Here is a 16,723-nt window from a genome sequence, read left to right as displayed (position 1 = left end):
AGTTATGGTGCGTGGTCTTATCTGTTCCACTGCATGTGGGATCTTAGTTCCCAAACCAGGGATCAAACCTGCACCCCCTGCATTGCAAGGAGGATTCTTTTTTTTTTTTTTTTCTGCAAGGTGGATTCTTAACCACTGGACCACCACCAGAGAAGTCCCAACTTTCTTACATTCTCTCAACTTGTATTTTTCCATGCATGTTATTTCATTTCACCCTCTACACGTCTCACGTGAGAACTAAATAGGACAATACAAGTGAGTGCTTAGCACAGTACCTGGACAAGAGTAAATGCTCAACAAGTCAGCCGTAATCATTATGGGTGCTTGTCTATTTCCTTAACTCTACTGTAAGTGGGCAGAGATTGCGTCTTTCTCATTTCTGTTCCCCAGTGTCTAGCACTTTGATAGGTTCTCAGTAAACACCTGTTGGTTGAATGGCTGGGATAAATGAAAGGATGTCTGACGTCTAGACAGAGAGGCTTTTGCAAGCAGCATCCTGTGTCACCTCTTGTTCCCCTTTTTTGTGTTGGAAAAACACCTATAACACTGAGCCAGAATAGGGAGAGGATTCCTAGCATACGTTCCTCCTCATCCTTATTTGGTGGACATCGTGCACCTTGTCTACCATGTGATGGCCTGAAAACCATCTTTTCATCACAGTCACCAACAATTTTCCCCAGACAGAAACTAATTACCTATACTTATGACCAAGAAGGTTGAACAGATAAGAGCTATGGGTTAGCTACCTCTTCAAAAATATGGTTCTATAGGATCTATTTTTTCATGATGTAAATAGCTGCAGATATAGCCATGAGCTTGCTCCTTGGAAGAAAACCTATGACCCACCTAGATAGCATATTAAAAAGTAGAGACATTACTTTACCGACAAAGGTCCATATAGTCAAAGCTATGGTTTTTCCAATAGTTACGGATGGATGTGAGAGTTGGACCATAAAGAAAGCTGAGCACTGAAGAATAGATGCTTTTGAACTGTGGTGCTGGAGAAGACTCTTCAAAGTCCCTTGGACTGCAAGGAGATCAAACCAGTCAATCATAAAGGAAATCAACCCTGAATATTCACTGAAAGGACTGAAGCTGAAGCTGAAGCTCCAAAACTTTGGCCACCTGATGTGAAGAGCTGACTCATTGGAAAAGACCTTGATGCTAGGAAAAACTGAAGGCAAAAGAAGTGGGTAGCAGAGGATGAGATGGTTAGATAGCATCACTGACTCAGTGGACATGAGTTTGAGGTAACTCTGAGAGACAGTAAAAAACAGGGAAGCCTGGAGTGCTGCAGTCCATGGGGTCACAAAGAGTCGGACATGACTTAGTGACTGAACAACTAATGAACTACAAAGAAAAAAAAACTTTTTAGTTATACCAAAAGCATATAAAAAGGAAAAACTATTTTAAATTAGCTCTGATTTTTATGAATCTTCTCAAGTTAGCTAATTAGAGATCATTTGATTCAAGGATTTGTAGTTGGATCACTATACAATAAAAATTTTAAGGCCATAACAAACACTGTGGGTTGTTTAGTTTCATATTTTCATTTTCTGTATAAAGTAACACCGGAAGAATTAAGTGATTTGCTTGGTGGTCGGCAGCAGGGCTGGTTCAGGAACCCAGGTCTCCTGACTGGATGCTGCGCACAGCTCATGTGCCTGCCTTGGTCTGAGCACTGTCTCTCGGGATTGCTGACTGTGAAATCTCACAGGGTCCCTTCCAGGGTTCTGAGCACATGCTGGGGTCCCCTACACAAGGCACAGCATGCCCCTGTGCACCCCCCGAACCGCAGTCTCTGAGACGCTCACTCAAAGACGGACCTCGGATGTGCTGGGCCACACTTAGTCACTCAGTTGTGCCTGACTCTTTGTGACCCCATGGACTGTAGCCCACCAGGCTCCTCCATCCATGGGGATTCTCTAGGCGAGAATACTGGAGTGGGTGCCATGCCCTCCTCCAGGGGATCTTCCTAACCCAGGGATCAAACCCAGGTCTCCCGCATTGCAGGTGGATTCTTTACCATGTGAGCCACCAGGCAAGCCCTGAGGTGGCCCAGATTCACCACCAGAAAGGCGTCCTGATGCAACTCTCCCATCAGCTGTCATCTGCCTGATGATGAACTTCTCAGCTTTGGATGATGCAGTTGATAAAAAGAAGACGTACATCCAATATGGCAGAGTCTGCAATTCTGAGGTTCATGTTAGTGGTCCATACTTCATGGGGTTAGGTTTCATCCTTTCTAGGTCTGTCCCAGTTTCCTCAGCAGAGCTTCTCTCGGGCTCTGTTGGCACCACGTTTCATAGGCTGTGACCTCATCTATGTTCTCTCTCCTAATAGAGCCATGGGCTCATTCAGGAAAGGGTTTCTTACTCAACTCCACCTCTAGCATCCAGGATATTGCTTGGCCTCTAATAGTTGCTGGGACCAAATGATGACCAACTGGGTCTGGAAGGAAGTCATCACATGGACCAAACAAGAACAGAAATTAACATTCATGTTCACCAATCAAAAGGCCACTTGTCATCAGAGGCACTGTATGAACTCTCATCTAAATCAGAGTATCTTTGAATGAAAAGGGGCACCATTCATAATTACAGTAGGACAACAGGCATAAACCGAGATGGTTCTGAGCAAACTAGGGTGTATGGCCATTCATCTTGTAGCTTAGGTTTGGAAAGTTTCACCTCTGGAAATAATGCTCAGTTAGGAAAGATCCATTATTCTAAATACAGATAAAGGTATGACTTGAAATCACTAAGAAGAAAGGTCTGCTGAACAAAATTAAACAACTACATTTTCTCAAAGCGTATTGGACAAGTTGCGGATTTTCAGCCCAGCAATGCCCATGCCTTTTTCATGTTACTACATGGGCATCACAGGACTCTACCCTGTGGCCACCAATGATAGTTCCTCTATTGGTGGTCACCTGGCACAGCATAGTCCTTTCCCTGACACCATCCTCAAGTAGTACTGAGAGTCACGGACTGTCTTTGGGTCCCCGACACAAAGCCTAGTGCTTGCAGTAGCCCCAAGCCTGCCATGTGGGGAACGAGGGTTTGCAGACAGCTACTGAAGAAGAGAAGGAGAACACCACCTTCCAGCCCAGCCCTAATATTCTGAGGGTCTGAAACAAGGCTATGGACAGAAGCCCGCATTTCATATGACTAAATATTTGAAAGTTATAAACTCACTGTCAAACAGAATACATGGTATCCTTTTATCTTAGTACATTTCAACAACAAAAAAGGATAAATATATGTACGGGTACAGGTTTTATATACTTCAAAGTTGGCAAAATACCAGTGATAGCTGAGTTTAATCATTATTACATGTCTGGGTGTTCTCCATAGGCTGTGAAGTCTGCCTGAGTAAGAAAGATAAACATGACTTATAAATCACATTAGATCCACAAATTATCCTTCTTGACTTCAATTCATCAAAGTCATTATGTTTTTATAGCCAGGATTTACAATAATTTGTGCTCTAGTAATAATCTAAAAGGATTATCACATTGCTTGGTGGTAAAGAATCCACCTGCTAATGTAGGAGACATGAGTTTGATTCCTGGGTTGGGAAGGTCCCTTAGAGAAGGAAATGACAACCCACTCTAGTATTCTTGCCTGGGAGACCACATGGATGGAGGAACCTGGCAGGCTACAGTTCTTGCAGTTGCAAAAGAGTCAGACATGACTTAGCAAATAAACAACAATAATCTAAAGGACTAAAAAATAAGACGTAATTGCATCAATGTATACAAAATTTGGATATATTTTATAATTAATAAATTATAATTTGTTTTATAATTAATAAATTATAAATTTATTAGAAATTAAAGTTAATGTAAAAATGTTTTAAACTTTGTTTCTAAGTTTTTCTTCTAAAATGTTCAAGATTACATAATAAAATTAAAAACTATTCCAATTATAATTTATAAATATAAATTAAAATCAAACTTAAAATCAAATCTTTTAAAGAAAAGCAGAATTTTTCATTCAGTTTTAAAATACAAGTTCAAATTTAAATGTAAAAGTCATTTGCAATACTTGTGTTCAATATCCATTTGGTTGCCAGTATAAAGAACTGGCATCTTGTTCCTCATATCTGGTGCCCAGCAGTTAGCATGTTGACTCACATACACTATACTGATCATGAGAACATCTGAAATCAGGACACAAAGCAAATAAAAAGATGCTCAGCGCTACTGGGAAAAAACATCTCACCTAAGAATTCATTGCATTCATACTGTTTGAAGGAAAGATTTGACAAGACCGTTCTCTTTTATATAGGGCATTTTGATTGTTCAAAACGGTTTAGGAGAGGACTTTCCTGGTGGCTCAGTGGATAAGAAATTCGCTTGTCAACAAAGGGGATATGGGTTCAATCCCTGATCCGGGAACATTTCACATACTGTGGGGCAAATAAGCCCGTGAGCCACAACTACTGAGCCCAGTGTGCCACGATTAATGAAGCCTGCACCTTCTACGGGGCTTCCCTGGTGGCCCAGCGGTGAAGAATCCACCTGCAATGCAGGAGACCCCAGTTTGATTCCTGGGTTGGGAAGATCTGCTGGAGAAGGGATAAGGTACCCACTCCAGTGTTCTTGGGCTTCCCTGGTGGCTCAGCGGTAAAGAATCCACCTGCAGTGTGTGAGACCTGCACCTCTAGAGCCTCAACTACTGAGGCCCACGCGCCTAGAGCCTGTGCTCTTCAAAAAGAGAAGCCGCCACAATGACAAGCCATTTGGCGGACATTGTGTCCCTTGTCTACTGTGTGATGGCCTGAAAATCATCTTTTCACCTCAGTTGTTACGCAACAAAGAGTAACCCCTACTCGCTGCAACTACAGAAAGCCCTTGCAAAGCAAGGAAGATCCTGTGCCGACTAAATAAGTAAAAGTTAAGAAGAAATGTAGCACTGTGTGAGCTCAGTGCTTTCTGGTCTCATCCTGTGCCACCAGGGTCTTGGGAAGCTTGGGACTGCTCAGGCTGAACCAGTCTGGGTTTCACCAGGGGAGCTGGGGCTGGGCTACCACACATGTGCATCACCAGTGTTAGAATACATGCCAGTTGATCCAAAGGTAGAGAGGAAGAAGATACATAAAGGGAGAGTGGAGAGGTAAGTAACATGGGGATTGATGAAGATAGCTTTAATGAAGACACTCTTGATATGGAATGAACTGCAGAAGTCATGATTTTACCAGTCAATAAAGGCACTTCCTGGGTGTTCATTGGAAGGACTGATGTTGAAGCTGAAGCTCCAATACTTTGGCCACCTGATGTGAAGAGCTGACTCATTTGAAAAGACCCTGATGCTGGGAAACATTGAAGGCAGGAGGAGAAGGGGACGACAGAGGATGAGATGGTTGGATGGCATCACCGACTCAATGGACACAAGTTTGGGTAGGCTCCAGGAGTTAGTGATGGGACAGGGAGGCCTGGCGTGCTGCAGTTCATGGGGTCACAAAGAGTTGGACATGACTGAGCAACTGAACTGAACTGAAAGGCACTTAAGATGCAAATATTCAAAGATCAAATATTTTCAAAATTACAAGTATATAACGCCAATTATTATAATGACAGAATTTAAAATTGGCAGCATGAAGCCTAGAATAAGCTTGAGATATTATATAGTTTTTCTCATTCAGTTCAGTTCAGTTTAGTAACTCAGTCGTGTCCGACTCTTTACGACCACATGGAATGCAGCATGCCAGGCTTCCCTGTCCATCACCAACTCCCAGAGCTTTCTCAAACACATGTCCATTGAGTTGGTGATGTCAGCCAACCATCTCATCCTCTGTCATCCCCTTTTCCTCCTGTCTTCAATCCTTCCCAGCAGCAGGGTCTTTTCCAATGAATCAGTTCTTCATATCAGATGGCCAAAGTGCTGGAGTTTCAGCTTCAGCATCAGTCCCTCCAATGAATATACAGGACTGATTTTCTTTAGGATTGACTAGTTTGGTCTTCTTTCAGTTCAAGGGCCTCTCAAGAGTCTCCTCCAACATCACAGTTCAAAAGTGCTCAGCTTTCTTCTTTGGCACTCAGCTTTCTTTATGATCCAACTCTCCCATCCACAAATGACTACTGAAAAAACTATAGCTTTGACTTATATGGACCTTTGTAAGCAAAGTAATGTCTCTGCTTTTTAATACACACTCTAGGTTGGTCATAGCTTTTCTTCCAAGTAGCAAGCATCTTTTAATTTCATGGCTGCAGTCACCATCTGCAGTGATTTTGGAGCCCAAGAAAACAAAATCTGTCACTGTTTTCATCGTTTCCCCATCTATTTGCCATGAAGTGATGGAACCAGATGCCATCATTTTAGTTTTTTGAATGTTGAGTTTTAAGCCAGCTTTTTACTCTCCTCTTTCACTTTCATCAAGAGGCTCTTTAGTTCCTCTTCACTTTCTGCCATAAGAGTAGTGTTATATACATATCTGAGGTTATTGATATTTCTTCCAGCAATCATTGGATTAATCCTAATAAGAAATCACTTATCAAAGGGAACCGGAAATGAAAGAATTAACAAGTTAAGTATAGCCACTAGGAGATCAGTGGAATCAAGAGGAATTCAGGGATGACTGACTCTGAAGGATGTGGGGTTGACTTTACCTCGGAGTGGCAGCTCCTGGCCCCTGCTTAGAAGGGAAAACTATCTGGTATCAGTGGAGTATGAAGTCAGCAAATCTGGAACAAAGAGAATCACCATGGACCTTAGAAGATGAAGACACCCTAATCCAGAAACTGAGGAAGTCATGTGCAGTCACACTGGCAAATCCAAAATATGCTGAAGAGGATATATTCTGTTCAAATATATGGACGGACTGCATTTTGGAATATTATTCATCAGAGCAAAAGTTGTTTTCCTTTAAGGCCAAATCATGATGCATTTCATTTACACAGGAAGCCTTTGAAATCATACTTAAATGTAGTCAACCAGAGTAGAAGCTGTAACAAAAAGAAGCCTGCTGAGTTTACTGGAAATGGGAGATCCTTTCTCCTTGCTAATCATGAGCAAATTCATACTGAAATTAAATGTCAGCAAATACACAAAATAGAGAATGCCCATGAATGTACTGAACGTGGAAAAGCCTTCCTCAAGAAGTCTTGGCTCAATGAACATAAGAGAATTCATACAGGAAAGAAACACCATGGATGTAGTGTGTGTGGGAAAACCTTCTCCAAGAAGTTCAAGCTCACCAAACACCAGCGAACTCACAAAGAAGAGAAACCCCATGTGTGCAGTGAGTATGGAAAAGACTTTTTCAGGAAATTTCAGCCTACTGAACAAAAGACTCCTATGGGAAATAAACCTTATGTATGCAGTATATGTAGTAAAGTATTCTTCAGAAAGTTCAAGCTAACTGAATACCAGAGAACTCATACAGGAGAGAATCCCTATGAATGAACTGAATGTGCAAAGCCTTCTGAGAAAAGGCAAAGCTATGATACATCTGCCAAACCAAAGAGGAGAAAAACCCATGTGTGCAGTGAGCATGGGAAAGATTTGTCCAGAAAACTGTGCTAGTTTTGCATTAGAAAGTACATACAGATGAGAAATCTTATATATGTAGTGGGAATGTGGAAAAGGTTTCATACAGAAGGGCAATCTTATTATATATCAATGAACTCACATCAGTAACCCTATTTTTCTTTATGTGATCGACTTAATAAGTGGACATATATTTAGGGGTTAAGGTTAAGGGAGGGTGGAACCCATCCCCACTGCTCCACTTCCCAAGTAAGTGGCAAGCACTTGGGCAAAATTCAGGAGCTGTATCGGGTAAGTCACTCCCCAATCTGAGCCATCAAAGTGGAGATAACACCAGTGCTTACATCCTAGCACTCTTAAGGCTATTAAATGAGCTAAGTACAACGCTTAGAAATATGTCAACCATAGTAAGTGCTCAAGATGTGTTAGCTTCAACAGGTTCCTCCCCCACAGAAGATGCTCCCAGCCCCAAGAAGGCCTCGCCCAGCACGGCTGGAGGGCAGAGGAGCCACAGCCCACAGAGGAGCTTCCAGAGTGAGTGGACAGGTCAGCCCCATCTGGCAGGCTCAGCACAGTCTCCAGTGGTCACTGAAGAGAAGGAGAGGTGGGGGCAGAGCCCAGGATGTGAGCCAGTGCCGGCCACAGCAGTGATTGCACATGCAGCCACAGCCCCAGAGCCCAGGGACCCCTGCACCCAGTAAGAACTGGCCACAGTGCAGCAGCTGAGTTACCAGTGCAACAAGGCAACTTGAAACTGGAAATGCCCAATCACCGTGATTTGAGATGGTTTATACCGTGGAAGTGAGAAATAGATTTAAGGGACTAGATCTGATAGAGTGCCTGATGAACCATGGATGGAGGTTCGTGAAATTGTACAGGAGACAGGGATCAAGACCATCCCCATGGAAAAGAAATGCAAAAAAGCAAAATGGCTGTCTGAGGAGGCCTTACAAATAGCTCTGAAAAGAAGAGAAGTGAAAAGCAAAGGAGAAAAGGAAAGATATAAGCATCTGAATGCAGAGTTCCAAAGAATAGCAAGAAGAGATAAGAAAGCCTTCTTCAGTGATCAATGCAAAGAAATAGAGGAAAACAACAGAGTGGGAAAGACTAGAGATCTCTTCAAGAAAATTAGAGATACCAAGGGAACATTTCATACAAAGATAGGCTCGATAAAGGACAGAAATGGTATGGACCTAACAGAAGCAGAAGATATTAAGAAGAGGTGGCAAGAATACACAGAAGAACTGTACAAAAAAGATCTTCATGATTGAGATAATCACGATGGTGTGATCACTCATCTAGAGCCAGACATCTGGAATGTGAAGTCAAGTGGGCCTTAGAAAGCATCACTATGAACAAAGCTAGTGGAGGTGATGGGATTCCAGTTGAGCTATTTCAAATCCTGGAAGATGATGCTGTGAAAGTGCTGCACTCAATATGCCAGCAAATTTGGAAAACTCAGCAGTGGCCACAGGACTGGAAATGGTCAGTTTTCATTCCAATCCCAAAGAAAGGCAATGCCAAAGAATGCTCAAACTACCACACAATTGCACTCATCTCACATGCTAGTAAAATAATGCTCAAAATTCTCCAAGCCAGGCTTCAGCAATACATGAACCGTGAACTTCCAGATGTTCAAGCTGGTTTTAGAAAAGGCAGAGGAACCAGAGATCAAATTGCCAACATCCGCTGGATCATGGAAAAAGCAAGGGAGTTCCAGAAAAACATCTATTTCTGCTTTATTGACTATGCCAAACCCTTTGACTGTGTGGATCACAATAAACTGTGGAAAATTCTGAAAGAGATGGGAATACCAGACCACCTGATCTGCCTCCTGAGAAACCTATATGCAGGTCAGGAAGCAACAGTTAGAACTGGACATGGAACTACAGACTGGTTCCAAATAGGAAAAGGAGTCCATCAAGGCTGTATATTGACACCCTGCTTATTTAACTTATATGCAGAGTACATCATGAGAAATGCTGGGCTGGAAGAAGCACAAGCTGGAATCAAGATGGCTGGGAGAAATATCAATAACTTCAGATATGCAGATGACACCACCCTTATGGCAGACAGTGAAGAGGAACTAAAAAGCCTCTTGATGAAACTGAAAGAGGAGAGTGAAAAATTTGGCTTAAAGCTCAACATTCAGAAAATGAAGATCATAGCATCGGTCCCATCACTTCATGGCATATAGATGGGGGAACAGTGGAAACAGTGGCTGACTTTATTTTGGGGGGCTCCAAAATCACTGCAGATGGTGAGTGCAGCCATGAAATTAAGACGCTTACTCCTTGGAAGGAAAGTTATGACCAACCTAGATAGCATAATCAAAGGCAGAGACATTACTTTGCCAAAAAAGGTCCATCTAGTCAAGGCTATGGTTTTTCCAGTGGTCATATACGGATGTGAAAGTTGGGCTGTGAAGAAAGCTGAGCGCTGAAGAATTGATGCTTTTTTTTTTTCTATAGTTTTTTATTTTTTAAATTTTAAAATCTTTAATTCTTACCATTCCCAAACATGAGCCCCCCTCCCACCTCCCTCCCCATAACATCTCCCTGGGTCATCCCCATGCACCAGCCCCAAGCATGCTGTATCCTGCGTCAGACATAGACTGCTGATTCAATTCTTACATGATAGTATACATGTTAGAATGCCATTCTCCCAAATCATCCCACCCTCTCCCTCTCCCTCTGAGTCCAAAAGTCCGTTATACACATCTGTTGTCTTTTTTCCTGTCTTGCATACAGGGTCGTCATTGCCATCTTCCTAAATTCCATATATATGTGTTAGTATACTGTATTGGTGTTTTTCTTTCTGGCTTACTTCACTCTGTATAATCGGCTCCAGTTTCGTCCATCTCATCAGAACTGATTCAAGTGAATTCTTTTTAACGGCTGAGTAATACTCCATTGTGTATATGTACCACAGCTTTCTTATCCATTCATCTGCTGATGGACATCTAGGTTGTTTCCATGTTTCCATGTCCTGGCTATTATAAACAGTGCTGTGATGAACATTGGGGTACATGTGTCTCTTTCAATTCTGGTTTCCTCTGTGTGTATGCCCAGCAGTGGGATTGCTGGGTCATAAGGTAGTTCTATTCGCAATTTTTAAAGGAATCTCCACACTGTTCTCCATAGTGGCTGTACTAGTTTGCATTCCCACCAACAGTGTAGGAGGGTTCCCTTTTCTCCACACCCTCTCCAGCATTTATTGTTTGCAGATTTTTGGATCGCAGCCATTCTGACTGGTGTGAAGTGGTACCTCATTGTGGTTTTGATTTTCATTTCTCTAATAATGAGTGATGTTGAGCATCTTTTCATGTGTTTGTTAGCCATCCATATGTCTTCTTTGGAGAAATGTCTATTTAGTTCTTTGGCCCATTTTTTGATTGGGTCGTTTATTTTTCTGGAATTGAGCTGCATAAGTTGCTTGTATATTTTTGAAATTAGTTGTTTGTCAGTTGCTTCATTGCTATTATTTTCTCCCATTCTGAAGGCTGTCTTTTCACCTTGCTTATATTTTCCTTGGTTGTGCAGAAGCTTTTAATTTTAATTAGATCCCATTTGTTTATTTTTGCTTTTATTTCCAGAATTCTGGGAGGTGGATCATAGAGGATCCTGCTGTGATTTATGTCTGAGAGTGTTTTGCCTATGTTCTCCTCTAGGAGTTTTATAGTTTCTGATCTTACATTTAGATCTTTAATCCATTTTGAGTTTATTTTTGTGTGCGGTGTTAGAAAGTGATCTAGTTTCATTCTTTTACAAGTGGTTGACCAGTTTTCCCAGCACCACTTGTTAAAGAGATTGTCCTTACTCCATTGTATATTCTTGCCTCCTTTGTCAAAGATAAGGTGTCCATATGTGTGTGGATTTATCTCTGGGCTTTCTATTTTGTTCCATTGATCTATATGTCTGTCTTTGTGCCAGTACCATACTGTCTTGATGACTGTGGCTTTGTAGTAGAGCCTGAAGTCAGGCAAGTTGATTCCTCCAGTTCCATTCTTCTTTCTCAAGATTGCTTTGGCTATTCGAGGTTTTTTGTATTTCCATACAAATCTTGAAATTATTTCTTCTAGTTCTGTGAAAAATGTGGCTGGTAGCTTGATAGGGATTGCATTGAATTTGTAAATTGCTTTCAGTAGTATACTCATTTTCACTATATTGATTCTTCCGATCCATGAACATGGTATATTTCTCCATCTATTAGTGTCCTCTTTGATTTCTTTCATCAGTGTTTTATAGTTTTCTATATATAGGTCTTTAGTTTCTTTAGGTAGATATATTCCTAAGTATTTTATTCTTTTCGTTGCAATGGTGAATGGAATTGTTTCCTTAATTTCTTTTTCTACTTTCTTATTATAAGTGTATAGGAATGCAAGGGATTTCTGTGTGTTGATTTTATATCCTGCAACTTTACTATATTCATTGATTAGCTCTAGTAATTTTCTGGTGGAGTCTTTAGGGTTTTCCATGTAGAGGATCATGTCATCTGCAAACAGTGAGAGTTTTACTTCTTCTTTTCCAATTTGGATTCCTTTTATTTCTTTTTCTGCTCTGATTGCTGTGGCCAAAACTTCCAGAACTATGTTGAATAGTAGCGGTGAAAGTGGACACCCTTGTCTTGTTCCTGACTTTAGGGGAAATGCTTTCAATTTTTCCCCATTGAGGATAATGTTTGCTGTGGGTTTGTCATATATAGCTTTTATTATGTTGAGGTATGTTCCTTCTATTCCTGCTTTCTGGAGAGTTTTTATCATAAATGGATGTTGAATTTTGTCAAAGGCCTTCTCTACATCTATTGAGATAATCATATGGTTTTTATTTTTCAATTTGTTAATGTGGTGAATTACATTGATTGATTTGTGGATATTGAAGAATCCTTGCATCCCTGGGATAAAGCCCATTTGGTCATGGTGTATGATCTTTTTAATGTGTTGTTGGATTCTGATTGCTAGAATTTTGTTGAGGATTTTTGCATCTATGTTCATCAGTGAAATTGGCCTGTAGTTTTCTTTTTTTGTGACATCTTTGTCAGGTTTTGGTATTAGGGTAATGGTGGCCTCATAGAATGAGTTTGGAAGTTTACCTTCCTCTGCAATTTTCTGGAAGAGTTTGAGGAGGATAGGTGTTAGCTCTTCTCTAAATTTTTGGTAGAATTCAGCTGTGAAGCCGTCTGGACCTGGGCTTTTGTTTGCTGGAAGATTTCTGATTACAGTTTCAATTTCCATGCTTGTGATGGGTCTGTTAAGATTTTCTATTTCTTCCTGGTTCAGTTTTGGAAAATTGTACTTTTCTAAGAATTTGTCCATTTCTTCCACGTTGTCCATTTTATTGGCATGCAACTGCTGATAGTAGTCTCTTATGATCCTTTGTATTTCTGTGTTGTCTGTTGTGATCTCTCCATTTTCATTTCTAATTTTATTGATTTGATTTTTCTCTCTGCTTCTTGATGAGTCTGGCTAATGGTTTGTCAATTTTATTTATCCTTTCAAAGAACCAGCTTTTGGCTTTGTTGATTTTTGCTATGGTCTCTTTTGTTTCTTTTGCATTTATTTCTGCCCTAATTTTTAAGATTTATTTCCTTCTACTAACTCTGGGGTTCTCCAATTCTTCCTTTTCTAGTTGCTTTAGTTGTAGAGTTAGGTTATTTATTTGACTTTTTTCTTGTTTCTTGAGGTATGCCTGTATTGCTATGAACTTTCCTCTTAGCACTGCTTTTATAGTGTCCCACAGGTTTTGGGTTGTTGTGTTTTCATTTTCATTCGTTTCTATGCATATTTTGATTTCTTTTTTGATTTCTTCTGTGATTTGTTGGTTATTCAGAAGTGTGTTGTTCAACCTCCATATGTTGGAATTTTTAATAGTTTTTCTCCTGTAATTGAGATCTAATCTTAATGCATTATGGTCAGAAAAGATGCTTGGAATGATTTCGATTTTTTTGAATTTATCAAGTTTAGATTTATGGCCCAGGATGTGATCTATCCTGGAGAAGGTTCCATGAGCACTTGAAAAAAAGGTGAAATTCATTGTTTTGGGGTGAAATGTCCTATAGATATCAATTAGGTCTAACTGATCTAATGTATCATTTAAAGTTTGTGTTTCTTTGTTAATTTTCTGTTTAGTTGATCTGTCCATAGGTGTGAGTGGGGTATTAAAGTCTCCCACTATTATTGTGTTATTGTTGATTTCCCCTTTCATACTTGTTAGCATTTGTCTTACATATTGCGGTGCTCCTATATTGGGTGCATATATATTTATAATTGTTATATCTTCTTCTTGGATTGTTCCTTTGATCATTGTGTAGTGGCCTTGTCTCTTTTCACAGCCTTTGCTTTAAAGTCTATTTTATTGGATATGAGTATTGCCACTCCTGCTTTCTTTTGGTCTCTATTTGCGTGGTATATCTTTCTCCAGCCCTTCACTTTCAGTCTGCATGTGTCCCTTGTTTTGAGGTGGGTCTCTTGTAAGCAGCATATAGAGGGGTCTTGTTTTTGTATCCATTCGGCCAGTCTTTGTCTTTTGGTTGGGGCGTTCAACCCATTTACGTTTAAGGTAATTATTGATAAGTATGATCCCGTTACCATTTACTTAATTGTTTTAGGTTTGGGTTTATATACCCTTTTCATGTTTCCTGTCTAGAGAATATCCTTTAGAATTTGTTGGAGAGCTGGTTTGGTGGTGCTGAATTCTCTCAGCTTTTGCTTGTCAGTAAAGCTTTTGATTTCTCCTTCATATTTGAATGAGATCCTTGCTGGGTACAGTAATCTGGGCTGTAGGTTATTGTCTTTCATCACTTTAAGTGTCTTGCCATTCCCTCCTGGCCTGAAGAGTTTCTATTGAAAGATCAGCTGTTATCCTTATGGGAATCCCCTTGTGTGTTATTTGTTGTTTTTCCCTTGCTGCTTTTAATATTTGTTCTTTGTGTTTGATCTTTGTTAATTTGATTAATATGTGTCTTGGGGTGTTTCGCCTTGGGTTTATCCTATTTGGAACTCTCTGTGTTTCTTGGACTTGGGTGATTATTTCCTTCCCCATTTTAGGGAAGTTTTCAACTATTATCTCCTCAAGGATTTTCTCATGATCTTTCTTTCTGTCTTCTTCGTCTGGGACTCCTATAATTCGAATGTTGGAGCGTTTCATATTGTCCTAGAGGTCTCTGAGATTGTCCTCGTTTCTTTTAATTCATTTTTCTTGTTTCCTCTCTGATTCATTTATTTCTACCATTCTATCTTCTATGTCACTAATCCTATCTTCTGCCTCCGTTATTCTACTATTTGTTGCCTCCAGAGTGTTTCTGATGTCATTTATTGCATTATTCATTATATTTTGACTCTTTTTTATTTCTTCTAGGTCCTTGATAAACCTTTCTTGCATCTTCTCAATCCTTGTCTCTAGGCTATTTATCTGTGATTCCATTTTGATTTCAAGATTTTGGATCATTTTCACTATCAATATTCGGAATTCCTTCTCCGGTAGATTCCCTACTTCTTCCTCTTTTGTTTGGTTTGGTGGGCAACCCTCCTGTTCCTTTACCTGCTGAGTATTCCTCTGTCTCTTCATCTTGGTTATATTGCTGCGTTTGGGGTGGCCTTTTTATATTCTGGTAATTTGTGGAGTTCTCTTTATTATGGAGCTTCCTCACTTTGGGTGGGATTGTATCAGTGGCTTGTCAAGGTTTCCTGGTTAGGGAGGCTTGTGTTGGAGTTTTGGTGGGTGGAGCTGGGTTTCTTCTCTCTGGAGTGCAGTGGAGTGACCCGTAATGGGTTATGAGACATCAAAGGTTTTGGGATAATTTTGAGCTGCCTGTATATTGAAGCTCAGGGGAGTGTTCCTGTGTTGCTGGAGAATTTGAGTGGTATGTCTTGTTTTGGAACTTGTTGGCCCTTGGGTGGAGCTTGGTTTCAGTGTAGGTATGAAGGCATTTGATGAGCTCCTATTGCTTAATATTCCCTGAATTCAAGAGTTCTCTAATGTTTTCAGGCTTTGGATTTAAGCCTCCTGCTTCTGGTTTTCAGTTTTATTTTTACGGTAGCCTCTAGACTTCTCCATCTATACAGCACCGATGATAAAACATCTAGGTTAAAGATGAAAAGTTTCTCCACATTGAGGGACACTCAGAGAGGTTCACTGAGTTACAAGGAGAAGAGAGGATGGAGGGGGTAGTTAGAGGTAACTGGAATGAGATGCAGTGAGATCAAAAGAGGAGAGAGCAAGCTAGCCAGTAGTCACTTCCTTATGTACGCTCTATAGTCTGGACTGCTCAGAGGTATTTACAGAGTTATACGGCGCAGAGGAGAGGGAGGAAGTAGACAGAGGTGACCAGGAGGATAAGAGAGAGGAATGAGTAGGAGAGAGACAAATCCTGCCAGTAACCAGTTCCTTAGGTGTTCTCCACCGTCTGGAACACACAGAGATTCACAGAGTTGGATAGAGAAGAGATGGGGGAGAAAAGAGACAGAGGCCACCTGGTGGAGAAAAAGGAGAGTCCAGAGGAGGGGAGAGTGGTCAAGCCAGTAATCTCGCTCTCAGGTAAACTTGGGTAGTGAAGTTTGGGTTTTTAAATGTACAAAATTGACAACAAAAACCTAAGAGCAAAGATTAAAAATCTAGAGTAGAGGTTGGATTATCAAAGATACAATATTAAAGAAAAGCAGAAGGAAAAAGGAAGAAAGAAAAAAATTATTAAAAAACAAACAAGCAAGCAAGCAAACAAACAAACAAACAAAAAAACCCACCAACAACCATCCAAGGACTATATATGGTGTTTGCCTTAAAAAAAAAAAAAAAAGTCCTTTTTTTTTTAAAATAGTAATAATAGGTTATAGAAATAAAAATTAGAGGAGAAATAGAAGACTTAACAATTAAAAAAAGTTAGGAAAAAAGGCAAAAAAAAAAAAGAAAAAAGAAGGAATGATTTTAAAAATAGTCAAAAATATATTTGGCCCTTCTCTGATGTTATGGGCCGTGTGGGATCACTTCCAAGGTGGTTCCCTCTGTTTAACTTCTTCTGTTTGCTGGTTTTTTAGGCTCACTAGTTCAGTCGCGCTGTGGGGAAGGGGGATGCTGCAAACAAATAGCACTGTCGTGTGCTCACGATGTCTCAGCCCCACTTGACCTGTCCTTTCTCGCGGCGCACAAACCACTCCGGCTCTACGATGCTCAGCCGGGAACCCTCTGGGGCCGGCCCTAGGCTGCGTGCAATTTCCCGGTCCAAGCCGCTCAGGT

Source organism: Capra hircus, chromosome 28 (assembly GCF_001704415.2).
Source record: "Capra hircus breed San Clemente chromosome 28, ASM170441v1, whole genome shotgun sequence".
In the NCBI taxonomy this organism is placed as follows: Eukaryota; Metazoa; Chordata; class Mammalia; order Artiodactyla; family Bovidae; genus Capra; species Capra hircus.
Note: the sequence above shows the minus strand (reverse complement) of the source record.